Below are 14,571 nucleotides of genomic sequence, written 5' to 3' on the forward strand. Positions count from 1 at the left end.
CCCACAGAACCAAATATGACAACTCAACTACAATACAAAGAGCATAATCTAACTCCAGAGTCAAAGTCATGAATTCACATCACTTGACAAATTCAGACAGGTAAACAACTCAAATACTTGTCCTAACTTTTAGGACAATTGGCTTAGGTAAGGATTTGGACTCAAGAGTTATCTCCCCACTTATACCATTGAAATATTGCGATACGATATGCTCATCTTGGTAATTTAGGGAAGTTGATACTTGGTACTTGTAATCTGCATAAAATCCATGCATGTACAAACACATATATTTTAAACTAAATTGGCAATGGCAAAAAGTGGTGCATGATGTAGATCCTGACTAGCAGGTGACTACTACTCCCTTACTCAACCACATCAGAAATGTCACACGTAAAGTAAAATAGATAGGTACACCATACAAATGCAAGTATTAGGTAAGTAACCATGTAAACTACATATATTCCTCTAACTAACATCATGAAATAAATGAAATCATTTAATGAACATACATCTATCATTATTGAAATAATCATGAACTAACTAAGTAACTAATCACATATATAAACTGGGTATGAAATACATCTAATCTAATCTAGTAACCAAGTGCCACTAATCGTAAAATAGAATCATAATACTAGCCTAAAAGAATATGACAATACAATAGAAAAGTCAACTAGGGGTAGGCATTACATCCTCTACTCATCCAAATTTACAGACAACAATTGATCATCACTTAGTAATTCTTGGAGATATTCCTAAAGGACTTCCTCCTAAGAGGGATCATGACCATGCCATACAACTAGTTCCAGGAAGCTAGTCATGAATCATCAAACCTTATAGGTACCCACACATACAAAAAAGTGAGATAGAAAAAATTGTTGAGGAAATGCTAGAAGTAGGAATTATCAGGCATAGCCAAACTACTTACTCCTCACCTGTGGTGATGGTGCATAAGAAGGATGAAACATGGTGCATGTGTCCAGATTATAGAGTGCTCAACAAGTACACCACTAAAGACAAGTTTCCTATTCCAGTCATTAATGATTTGCTAGATGAATTAATGGAGCTATGTATTTTACCAAGTTAGATCTTAGATCAGGTTATCACCAAATTTGGATTAAGGAGGAAGATATTTGCAAGACAACATTTCAAACTCATGAGGGCCACTATGAATTTTTGGTGATGTCATTTGGTCTTACCAATGCACCATCTACATTCCACAGTTTGAAGAATTCAATTTTTAAGAAGTTCTTGAGAAAGTTTTTGTTAGTATTTTTTGATGATATATTGATTTATAGCAAGACTTGGGAAGAACATTAGCAGCATGTCGATCAAACATTACAAATACTCGAAGATCATCACCTCTATGCTAAACCATCCAAGTGTGCTTTTGGTCCTAAGGAGGACGAGTATTTGGGATGCATAGTTTCACATGAAGGAGCAAAGGCAGACCTTAACAAAATTAAGGCTATCATGCAATGGCCTATTACAACAACCATTAAGAAGCTGAGGGGTTTCTTGGGATTGAAAAGGTCCTATAGAAGATTTGTGAAGAATTATGATTGTATAGCAGCATCCCTCACCACTCTATTGAAGAAGGATTCTTTTCATTGGAATGAATATACTAATATACCATTTGAGCAATATATTGAAGAAGACTATGTGTACAACTCTAGTTCTTTCCACTCCAAACTTCACCAAGGAATTCATTGTAGAATGTGATGCTTTTGGAAATGGGATAGGAGCAATTCTCATGCAAGAAGGTTGACCAATTTATTTTGAGAGTTGGTAAAAATCAACTCAAACCTATTTATGAGAAGGAAATGCTAGCAATCCTTCACATAGTTAAACAATGAAGGCCTTATTTAATGGGTCAAAACTTCAAGGTTAAGATAGACCATGATAACCTAAAATATTTTTTGGAACAAAGACTATCTTTTAAAGACCAACAAAAATGGGTCACTAAGATGTTGGGATATGACTTTGAAATTGTTTACAAGAAAGGTAAGGAAAATATTGTGGCTGATGCACTTTCCAGGAAGGATGAAAAAGATGAAGCCTTATTGTGTGCCCCTTCAATATTGTAAGCAAATTGGGTGGTAGAAGCCAAAGAAGAGTGGTAAAATGATGTTGCAATAAGTAATCTCATCCAGAAATTAAAAAGTGATCCTAGTAGTTTAGATAAGTTTTGTTTAAAGGGGGATATTCATTGGTATAAGATCACTTGTATCTCTATAAGAATTCCACTCTTAAACTCAAGATGCTCACAAAACTACATGAGTCCCAAGTTGGTGGTCATTTAGGATTTTTGAAGACATATCATTGGGTCAAGCAAGAGTGTTTTTAATGGGAAGGGCTAAAAGCTTATGTTCAAAATTTTTTGGTTGATTGTTTGGTTTGTCAAAGAAATAAGGGGGAAATAATTAAGACACCAAGTCTCTTGTAGCCTTTAGCTATTCCTAGCCAGTGTTGGGAAGAGGTATCTATGGACTTCATCATAGGGCTTCCCAAATCTATAGGTCATAATGTCATCATGGTAGTAGTCAATCACCTCACTAAATATGCACATTTCATTGCATTATCACATCCTTTTACATCAAGTATAGTGGAAAAAGTTTTCTTGGAGAATATCCAAAAGCTACATGGTACACCAAAGGTTATTGTTAGTGATCGTGATCCTATCTTTACTAGTCACTTTTGGAAAGATTTATTCTCATGTTTGGATACTCAATTGGATCATAGTTCTTCATACCATCCTCAATCAGATGGGCAAACTGAGTTTCTTAATAAATGTTTGGAAGGATATCTATGTTTTTGCACTTTTAAAAAAAAATCTCAATGGGTAGATTGGTTACCTCTTGCAAAATGGTGGTATAATACTTCTTTTCATAGCTCATCAAAAATGTCTTCATTTTTGGCACTTTATGGATATCATCCTCTTTCCATCACATCATCATTAAAGGTTTTACCAAGAGTTTAGACAGTAGATAACTACTTGCTTCATCAACAATAGGTACTTTTAGGACTCAAGGAGAACTTAACTATGGCACAAAATCAAATTAAATAACAAAGAGAACAACATCATAGTGAAAGAAATTTTGAAGTTGGGGATTGGATCTTTTTGAGATTGTAGCCTTATAAACAAATCTCAATGAAGCAACAAAAAAAGAATAATAAGTTGTCTCCATGATCTTATGGACCATACCAAATCATGTAAAAGATTGGTAGTATTGTCTACAAGCTAGAGTTGCCACCACCAACAAAGATACATCTAGTTTTTCATGTTTCTTGTTTGAAGAAGGTAATTGGGCAGAATATTCCTACTCAAATAGTACTACCAAAACTTGATGGAGAAGGAAGAATAATTTTGGAACCAAAGTGCATTCTTCAAACACACACGAAGAAGCTAAGGAATAGAACCCTCATCTAGTATCTCATCCAATGGAAGAATTTTTTAGTTGAAGAGGCCACATGAGAAGATAGAAGAGTTCATTTAAAAGAATCCACACTTGGTTAGCATTGAGGACAATGCTTCTTTGAAGAGAGGGGGCATGCTATGCCCTTAGTATTGGTGTATATAGGGTTATGAATAGTCAATATGTGGCTGTCTTAATGCTTAACTAATTTATGTTATTATTATTATATTATCATTTAGATAGGTAGGTTAGCCTAGATGTTATGTAGGGTTGTGTCTATTCAGCCTAAGCATAATTAGGTGTGTATATATATTAGGTTGTAAGTCTTATTTCAACATCATATTGTGAAGTGTGTTTTCATTGGAGATATTTGGATGTTGCCCCCTTGAAGTGGCCTATTAAGATAAGTTATTATCAAGTATTTATAGAATATTTCATATTATCTCTTCCATTGTGCAAGATATTTCATTACACTTCATTTAGTTGAAAGGGTAAGAAACTAATTGCATGATAGTAGTAAGGATGGAAAGGTGGAAATTTTTAGTGAATTACAGGTGTATGTCTTCTTTCTTGTACTATAGACATAGGATAAGTATCTTTAAGATTGGTATTATGCAATCATTGCATTTTTGTTATATCTGTCAAATTATCAACATCAACTTAGCGATGGTGCTCTGGACAACATTAGCTTTGGGCTCATATTATCACCCATAAATATTTTAATAGTGCTGATCCTTTCTCTATTTTTGCACTTCCTCTTGAAGGTTGTGGCTCTATGGTCTAGCATACTCTAAAGACTGGTGTTGTGTTAGTCAAGAGAGGTCTATTTTGGATATGTAAGGGAGGCTCTAAGGCTTTTTTGGGGTTTGATTCTTGGGATGGATTCCCATCCATATTATCCATATACCCTCATCTTCAAACCCTTTGTGATTCTTTTAATGTTTCTGGATGGGATAAAGTGGTATAGTACAAGACTCCTTATCAATTGGGACCTGTTGTTGGTTACATATGGAAGCACTCTTCTGATTGACCTCCTAGAGGCACAGAGGTGGATCGTCATGAGCTTTCTCAAATTCTAGCCTCTAGGGAGTGTTCCTCTTTGGTAGGACTAGATGTTTTGGCTTAGGGAGGTACCTTGTCTAGTAAATATCTTGTCTGCTAGGTATTAGGAGATAACTAGACAATTATCGGGAGATGCATAGGTCCCTTGGTGGAAGCAATTTTGGAATAAAGTTTCTTGGCCCAAGTGAAACTTTTTCATTTGGCTAGTGGCTCACAAAAGCTATTTTACATGGGATAATCTTTGTAAACGTGGATTTCAGGGCCCCTCTTATTGTGTTTTGTGTGGTAATGGGGAGGAGTCTATCTCCCATCTATTCTTGCATTGCTCATTTTCTACTCAGCCATGGCACCTTTGGTGGAGTGCTTGGGGTTGCTCTTGTAGGCATGCTTCCTCTTTGCCTAAGTTCTAGGCCTACTTGGGTGGTGCTCCCTCTAAGTCTTCTCCTCTCCATGCTGCTTGGATTGTTGGCCCATCATTCATTCTTTGACATATCTAGATGGAGAGGAATCGTCAAATCTTCCAAGATGTTTAGATTGGTGTTATGCATCTTCGGTGGAAGATCTCACATTCTCTTTAAGAAACTATTCAAGTGAAGTGTGTGCTAGATGGGGGTATGGACCTGGTTGATCTTGCTATATGCAATTGCCTCAATTTCCATCTTTAGGATGGGGTTACAGCTCAAAGGTATCAAAGAGTACCCAGGCAACCTCGGCAATAGAAGAGAGGATGGGTGAATTGAGATGGGAATTGGACTCTTCCTCCCCATGGAATTCTAAAAATTAACATTGCAGGTTCTTCTTGGGGGAATCTAGGCCCTGGTGGTATTGAGGGAGTGACTCATTGCAATTCTAGTGATGTTAAATTCATTTTCTCAGTGCATAAGGGTTATTACACTAACAATATCATGGAGGCTTAGGCCATTTTACATGTTGTGGAATAGTGTTGTTTGTGGAGATGGCACAAGATTGTCTTTGAGTCTGACTCCCAAGTGGTGATGAACTTGCTTTCCTTATAGGAGCTTGAGGATGTTAGTTGGCAGTTGTTCACTGTTGTTAATCAGATTCTTCTTTTTTGTACCTCTCTTGAGTTCATTAGGTTTACTTACATTCCTCATGAATGGAATAGAGCTGCTAATTGTTTGGGCAAATGGGCTTCTGGTCATGCTCCAAGTTGGAATATTATGAATAGGGGAAAACTTCCTATTGAGATGGTGCAATAATTTGATGAACTTGTTGCTTAGGATAGAGCTCCTTGTTGTAATCCTTTCTATCTTAATAAGTTTTTACCCTTCTTTTTCCAAAAAAATTTGAATATTAATTTAAAATATTTTGTGAAAAATTTCTATATATTTGTAATAATTATTATATACAATATAAAATCAAGTGAAAGAAGATGATATGAGACCATAATTACATTGTCCTAGGAGACGAGGGATGATGGAATGAGGGGACACATTTTTGAGATGGGGGATAGAGGGACCTTAATTTGGTGACGACACAAGGATGGTAAGGGGACAGTGGCGGGGGATAGTGTGTTGTATATATTATATATGTGGTACTTAAAATGCTAGTTATGAAAAGATGTACTGCAATATTAGATATTAAGATGTAAAATAGTAAAATGCTTGAACATTTCATTGAATTAGAACATCAAACATTGAACATTGAATACAAATAATCAAATTAGCAAATAGTAGATTTGAGACATCCTCCTCTTCTTGGTAGAGGTGGTAGAATTTGGTGGCATTGCTGGGGATGGAGAGATGAAACCCCCTAGGTCCCTAGTGCATACCTCATCTCTGAGACATGGGGCAAATAGAGGGGGATGCATCTTTGTGTTACTATGTATGAGAATATAAAGAAAAAACACAGTAATCATGACATAAATCATATAAAGGAGAAATTAAAATAAAGATATTTAAAAAATAACATAGTAGAGATAGTTTGGGGATTAATCAATTTATTCTTTCTCTCTTTAAAGGCCAATCTTACTTATAAGTTGATGGAGGAAACCACTATTTTATATGATGTGGAAAATGCATGTTCTTTTGGCTGGAATAGACATTATATGTGAGACAAAATTCACAGGTGGTTGTGCACTTGTTAACTTGGAAACATTCTGAGAATGGTTGTTGGTAGGTAATCTTAACATGTTTATTTTATTGCATTCGGTTACTTTTAGTCATTATCTCTAGGGAGTGGAATGATGTAGCAAATTGTCTTGTTAAATGAGCTACAAAACATATGCAATATTGGAAAATTGAAATATTATGGATAAGAGACATTTACATTTAGATTTGTCTCATCGTGTCAACCACTTGGTGAATCTTGATAGGCTATGTGACACCCTTGTTCTATACTTTTGCTAAACTTAATTAAAATTTAACCCATCTTTTACAAAAGAATATAACTTAAACACTTACATGAGAAAACCACTATATAATCAAAACATTCCAAAATACCATCTATTTAAAGAATTGTATCTACATGTAAAATTTAAAATCTTAGCTTAGTTCTTTCAATTTTTCCAAATTTTAAAAAATGTTTCTAACTCAAACACAATCTATGTTTTACGGCTTTACAATGAAATGATTTTCACCAAATTAAATCAATATATCAGAGGGCTTCTCTCATTATGTAACAATCAAATGACATAAAAAAAACTATTGATTATAATCTTCAACCCAATGAAAGCATAAATTTTAAAAATGAATTTTTGTGGATCCAATCTGTTATAGACTCAGTCATCAACAGTGACTATTCTTCTTTCTTTTGGATTTAGCTCTAACAAGGTGAGTTGGACTATGAGTTGTGTTACTTTTGCCTCTTTTTCTGTTCTTATTAATGGTCAACCTTCTCGGCTATTTGGTGCCTCTAGAGGCCTCTACCAAGGTGACCCTCTCTCCCCATATATATTCATCATCATGTCTGAAGGCTTTGGTAGATTCATTAAGTATCAGGTGTCCTAGAATTCTATTCAGGGGTGGCGGTGGGGTAATGGCATACCTTCTCTTTCCCATCTTCAATTTGTTGATGATTCTGCTCTTATAGGTCATGCTAGGATCAAGGAAGCTAAAGCCTTTCGACATGCTTTAGACATTTATTTGGTAGCTTCAAGCCAAAAAGTTAATGAGTACAAATCTTCCATTTACTTTTTTAACACTCTTGATTCTATTCAGCATAGGATTGTTGGTATCCTACGGTTCCAGATTGGGTCACTTCCTTTGACTTATCTTGGCATTCCTATTGTTGTTTCTAGGCAACCACATCTTTTCTAGAAAAAATTGATTACCAAGCTTCAGGATAAGGTTAATCATTGGACTCATAGATGACTTTCTACTGCTTCCCAGGTTACTCTTCTTCAAGTTGTTATCCAAGCTCTTCCTACTTATAGAAGCATGGTTCAAGCTGCTCCTATTTACTTTCTCAAGGAGTTTGATGCTCTTTCTCGAAAATTCCTTTGGAGTGGTAATTTTTGTAGTACTAAATGGAGCTTGATTAGTTGGGCAACTATTTGTAGGCCTTAAAAGGAGGGTGGTCTTGGTCTTCGATCTACTCTCTTCAGTAGTCAAGCTTTGGCTGCTAAACTTTATTGGCGATGGTGATCTAGAAAACATCAAATTTGGGTTCGTATTATCACTCATAAATATTTTCTTGGTTTCGATCCTTGCTCTATTTCTACACTTTCTCTTGAAGGTCGTGGCTCAATGGTTTGGCATACTTTGAAGATAGGTGCGGTGTTAGTCAAGAGGGGTCTATTCTGGATATGTAAAGGTGGTTCTCAGGCTTTGTTTTGGTCTGATGCTTGGGATGGATTCCCTTCCATTTTATCCATGTACCCTCATCTTTAGTCTCTTTGTGACTCTTTTTGTGCCGCTGGATGGGATAAAGTGGCTCATTACAAGACTCCTTTTCAATTGGGATCTGTTGTTGGTTACAGATGGAAGCATTCTTCTGATTGGCCTCCTAGAGGTATAGACGTGGATCGTCAGGAGCTTTCTTAGATTCTAGCCTCTAAAGAGTGTTCATCCTGCTATATGAAATTGCCTCAATTTTCATCTTCAGGATGGGGTTGTAGCTCAAAGGTTTCCTTCTATGTCCAGGCAGCTTCAACATCAGAGGAAGGGTTAGGTAAATCGAGATGGGCATTGGAACTCCTCCTCCCTATGGAGTTCTAAAAATTAACACTGATGGTTCTCCCGAGGAATCCAAGCCCTGCTAGTATTGGGGGAGTGGCTCAATGTAGTTTTGTTGATGTTAAATTCTTTTTCTTAGTTCATAAGGGTGATTTCACTAACAATCTCATGGATGCTCAGGCTATTTTATATGTTGTGGAACAGTGTTGCTTGTGGTGATGTCATAAGATTATTTGTGAGTCTAATTCCCAGATGGTGGTGAACTTGCTTTCTTCGCAAGAGCTTGACAATGTTAGTTGGTAGTTGGCCACTATTGTTAATCAGATTATTCTCTTCTCTACCTCTTTTCAATTCATTAGGTTAATGTATATTCCTTGTGAATGGAATAGAGTTGCTGATTTTTTAGCCAAATGGGCTTCTAGTCATGATATAGGTTGGAATATTATGGATAGGAGGCAACTTTCCTTTGAGATGGTGCAAGAATTTGATGATCTTGTTGCTTAGGATCAAGCTCCTTGTTGAGCTCTCCTTGTTGTATTCCTTTCTATCTTAATAAATTTTTACCCCTCTTTTTCCAAATAGTGACAAGCTAGATTTAATTTATTCTTCAAATATATCACACTAAGACAAACATAATATTCAAAGCATCCAATTATAATGGATGGAAAGTCTCAGATAATATCATAATTTTGCAAAGTCATAGAAGATGAAATCTAAAAATGAAGCACTAAAGTAATTTATAAAACATGCTATGACATTGCATCATCAATGTCATCAGTATTGAATCATCGTCTACCCAAAAGAAGCATGTAAGCCTTGGAGAAGACCATCTCTGATCTAGTGAGCAACATCATGAACAACACTAGGAACATGTGGTATGAACACTGCTGATGACTTTGAATGTACTCCAATCTCCTTCATTGTGTCAAAATACTATGTCATCAACACCATATCCACCACATCCTTTGCTCTTGTGCCAGGCACATTCTCTGAGAATGCAATAACACTCTCTCTCAGCCCATCCACAATTGCTTACCTTTGCCTCGCAATGCCAAGTCCTACTAGATACTTTGACTCTACTTTCCCCCTCTACTCTCAATATTTGTAATATCTTCTCTACCTCTGCCTTTTATTTGTAATTTTTAAGGGAAATAAGGATTTCCTACTTGGGAAATGTCTAATGAATCAATTGTTGCAGGCCTATCAGAACTATTTATTTGTGGAAAAGATAATGGAATTGTAAGCTTATAAAAGCAATCAAAGTTATCTATCTAGAGGGGTTGAGTTAATACTAGGCATCTAGCTTATTAAAGCAGACTAAAAAATAATAACAAAGCATGTTCATAACTGAATGTGAAATTCCAATTTGACTACTTACCTGCATTTATTTCATTCATTGCTCTCTTCACAAGCATGTTAGGTTCAATATCTACAATAAGTGTCTACACTATCACAAATCCATAATTTGACATTGTTTGTAATCACAGACAAGCAAGATTCAATCATACATCATTCAAAAATCTCTTAATACTTGCTTCTTTTAAAACAAATATGAAAAATAAAATCAAAGCATACAAATTTTAGAAACATATTTTTAAAATTATGATTCATCATTGTATGCTATTTGGTTACAGTGCCTAGTTGACAACATATAATTCAAAAATGAAATTAAATAGCCTTGAAACTTTCCCAACCTTTCCAAGTTCATTTTCAATAGCTTTAGCAATCTCACTCTTTTTCTCAAAAGCATCATCCAAATTCATCAGTGGAACACTTGAACGAATAACTATAGATCAAACATGAAAACATGTTAATGGGCTCAAATCATGCTTTATAATCAAATTTAGTTCATATATATGAAACAACATTTCTATAATAGATGTGGGCCAGAGATTTCATATTAATTCTAAAAATCGTTGAGAAATTTCATAACATATTCATTTACAATTATACTTTAAATAAAGAAAAAATTCAAAACATTACCATCAAATATGTAGGCCTGAATCTATCCCCTTGTATCACTTAGCTTGTGAAAAGCATCATAGGCCTTTTCTGCAAGAGCACAGTTTTGAACAGAGGCCACCAATATTAAAAACAAATTAGTCTCAATCATATCTCAATATTTCATTAAAATGATTCAATTTGAAACAAACCAAAAGAGATTTCAAATATTAAGATATCATATCTCGATAATCTATGGAGATTAGTATAACATTTTCAAAGTAAATTGTATTAAAAGTTTTTTCATCAACATTATTTTATCTATGTATTATCAAAATAATGGTGCAAGAGATTATTTGAAAGGCATAACTTTGTGCAACAAAATAGCTGACCCAGTTTCTTTATCCCTGTAGCAACCAAATGAAAAATTAAATCTTTAACATAACAACACAAGTTCTAGCAACCTCTGCGAGTAAACAATCAAAACATAGGCCAAACTATATTACTTAATATGTGAATTAGGTAGAGGAGCTTTCTACCACTTTATGATATTTTTCTCTACAATGATCGTATATAAAATGATTGTTGAGGTTCCCGAAGCTACAAAATGGTGAAAACAATGAAATCCAAATTTCTATATTGTTGATCTTAAGGACAAAAGAGAGATTTTTTTCGTTTTGCTAAGGTTTCATGGGATCTTTTAGTTTTCTTGTGTCCAACTCTTTGTCTGAGCTTTCCTTTTGTTGTTTCCACTTGTCATACCACATTTACTATGGGAGCTTTTAGGCTAGGTTATAATGGTCCCGACCAGTGGTGACCCATACATATACACTCATAGTGATTTTAGCTCATTCACAATATCAATATCAATATCAATATCTCAAGGAGATCCATTCAAATATTAGGAGTCAACATTTTTTCCTTTAAATTTACAACTTCTTACACATCTGTTAATCACATCTTGAGCATGAGTAACCTAAATAATCAACCATACATACCATTTGTACCATCTAATATGTGGTGCTCGCTAAGTGAGTACTCATCCACATCAATAGGTTAGTGCCGACGAAACATAATCATGTGATGCAATCCCATTACATCTAATTTATCATCATTTGATTCATCATGAAATATAACAACATGCACACATAACATCATCAATGTAATAATTAACATTTAAACATCATTATGCATCTAAATGCTTGCAACTTGGCATCCACATGTATTTTCATCACATAATGCATAATTTAGCTCAAAATGAACAAAATATATCCAACCAATATGTTAAGTAAATAAATGATATAAAGGTCACAAAGTCAAATATATCACACAACATTGAACCACAGTTCTGTTGGTAAATAGATTGTTCTTTCCAATGTAACTCTTAAATGCCTAAACCTGCGAGAAACAATTTGATACTAATAGTTGGATAATCTATCATGAGGTTGATAGATTTCCTCTGAATTGAAAGGTACAACTCCCTTATCAATGATATTCAATGAATTTTTTTGTTCCTAAACTAATTAGGTACATTCTTAACCTGAGATTAGAAGAGGAAAACCAAGCCAATCCTAGACAGAAGTAACTCGAGTGGATTTTAGTTCCTAAACACAGCCAATGCCAAGAACCCACAATTCCTATGACTTCTTGATATTGGTAATGTAATATGAATGCAAATTATGTGAATGTAATGAAGAAGTGAAAATTTCATATTCAGATTTTCGCAATAGAAAAACATGCAAATGTTCTAATCTACAACACATTCATTATTTGACACAAGATGCAAGATAATGTCTAAAATCGAATACACCAATGCTCTAATTGAATATATTCATAAAATAATACCCAAATCTCTTATTTGTATTAAAACTCTTCTTTGTTTTGAACACAACAAATAAAATGCTTTAATTTTTATTTGCCTGCAACTTTGGCCAAATCTATTACAAAAATCAAAACATAAAACCCCTAAATGCATGAAATGAAATACATAACATAAACTACTATCTCTTCTCTTCTCTACTCTAGCAATACCTACTCTTGTAGAAAAGAACCCCGCATATCAACACAGATTTACAATAAATATACTTTTCATAACCATTTGGTTCTATAATGGTGACCTTTTAGTTCTATAATTATTTCTTCTTGGAGATTCTCTTCACATTTTGATTGGTTTCTTTTGGTGACTTTTCAGTTTTGTAACTAACTCTTGTCTCTTTGATTTCCCATATTTTTCCTTTTAAAAACTGACATACTTATAAACTATGATTTATAAGGATATACATTAACATATTTGAATGATGTTTGGACAAGTGATATCAAAATATATAAATTCAAATCAAAATGTTCCTTTGCTGGTCAGACTAAAAATAATTTTTCCTATAAAGTTGGGTCTCATTGTGGGGGGCACATCTTTTGATTCCACCATTGGATCGAGCTTAGCTTTGGATATGATTTTTCAAAACTAATTATATTCATTCTAACTAGAGTGATTGAAAAAATAATCACTAAGTCAAAAGATATGAGCTACTGAATGCTGGTCTATATGACTGTTAGAAAATCAGAATTGATAAAATAAAGTTTCTAGCCACTCTTCTTTCACATGCTATGTAACCTAGATGTCTTCAATCTGCCAATATGTTATCTTCCTTGCTTACCATGTTGATTCTCTGCTTAATTTTGGGAGTGATTCTCTAGAATGCTTCTGGCAGAAAATTTTGAATGGAGGTCAAAAAGCATATCAAGTTCTCAATTTTATGCTTCTTTGTTGCGGGTGAAATTTGCACATTCTAGCAATAGTTACACTTTGTAAATAATTAACAAGAAATACTTCTTCTTTGCTATCAGGTCACTACTAGTTATAGAATTCCAATTCATTCTTTCTAGAAATTTGACTTTTGTCTTCTCCCTTTTGTGGAAAAGTCCAACCTGATTGCAAAAGGCATAGCAGAAAATGAATTTTCCACTTCATACTTAATGTCATGTTGATGTCCAAATCTTCAAATGATAAATCATTATGAGATTATCATTCTTTGTTTAATCAATTAAGAGCTCTTTTCCATATCTTTATTGTAGATTTGATGCTTGGTGGAAATTCTAATTTTGAGTGTAGAAAGCGCACCAATCTTCAATTTTCCACTTCCATGTAGTGGGCACAATTTTGATGTAGATTGATTCATAAATTACTTTTATAAAGTGATCTTGATACTAGACCCCATGTATCTTCATTGTGGATTGAGATTTTCCTTTTCTCTTGTCAAATGGAAAATTTGAAAATGACTGCAAAATTTCCCTTTGGTGGAAAATGAAACATTTGCTTCTCCAATGGACAATCTAAAAATGACTGTGAAAAGGTGTAGCAAAAAATGAGTTTTCCACTATGCTTTTCCTTTGGTGAAAAATCCTAGAAAATTCAAGAAGTGCTTCTCAATGGCAAAAAAATGAACTTTGACTTCAAAAAGCATTGCAGAGAATGAATTATCCACTTCTTTAAAACTTTGTCAGATTTTCACCATCTTGCTTCCACATCTACATATCTGGACTTAGAAACAATTCAATCTTATATAGAAACTTTCTTAGAGTCAAGGAATACATTAGCAAAAATTTATCATGGGTGGTGACTTAAAAGTTTTAAAAATTGGGGTACTTTTAGTGTGCCTACAAGTTCTTCATCATTAGATAATAAACCCAACTCCCAATCAAATATATTGACCAAAGGTGTAAGTTGAATACATAATTACGAAGTCTATATCTAGCAACATATCAACTAAGAGATTTTAAACGGTTTGAATTTTTCTTCCCGCCAAGCTCCTTGTGCTTGGCTTTGACTTTGGCTTCAATCCCTAGCTTCGACCAAGCTCCTACGCCTAGCTTTGACTTTGACTTTTTCCCCTGGCTTCATGCTAGATTCTGCACTTGGCTTTTAACTTGTTTTAAGATTTTTTTTTTTGTATTTTCTTCTTGCCTGGCTCCCTACTCCAGGCTTCAGCTTCAGCATCAACCCCTTGCTTCTTTTCATC

General features: G+C 34.4%; 1 pseudogene; it reads right to left on the bottom strand.

The window, feature by feature from the left end:
• Positions 1–9,406: 9,406 nt before the first annotated feature.
• LOC149552817 (hypersensitive-induced response protein 1-like) lies at positions 9,407–10,727 on the bottom strand (annotated as a pseudogene).
• Positions 10,728–14,571: the final 3,844 nt, after the last annotated feature.

The sequence above is a fragment of the Cupressus sempervirens genome, chromosome 6 (assembly GCF_028749045.1).
Source record: "Cupressus sempervirens isolate cs-2001-9-10 chromosome 6, ASM2874904v1, whole genome shotgun sequence".
Lineage (NCBI taxonomy): Eukaryota > Viridiplantae > Streptophyta > Pinopsida > Cupressales > Cupressaceae > Cupressus > Cupressus sempervirens.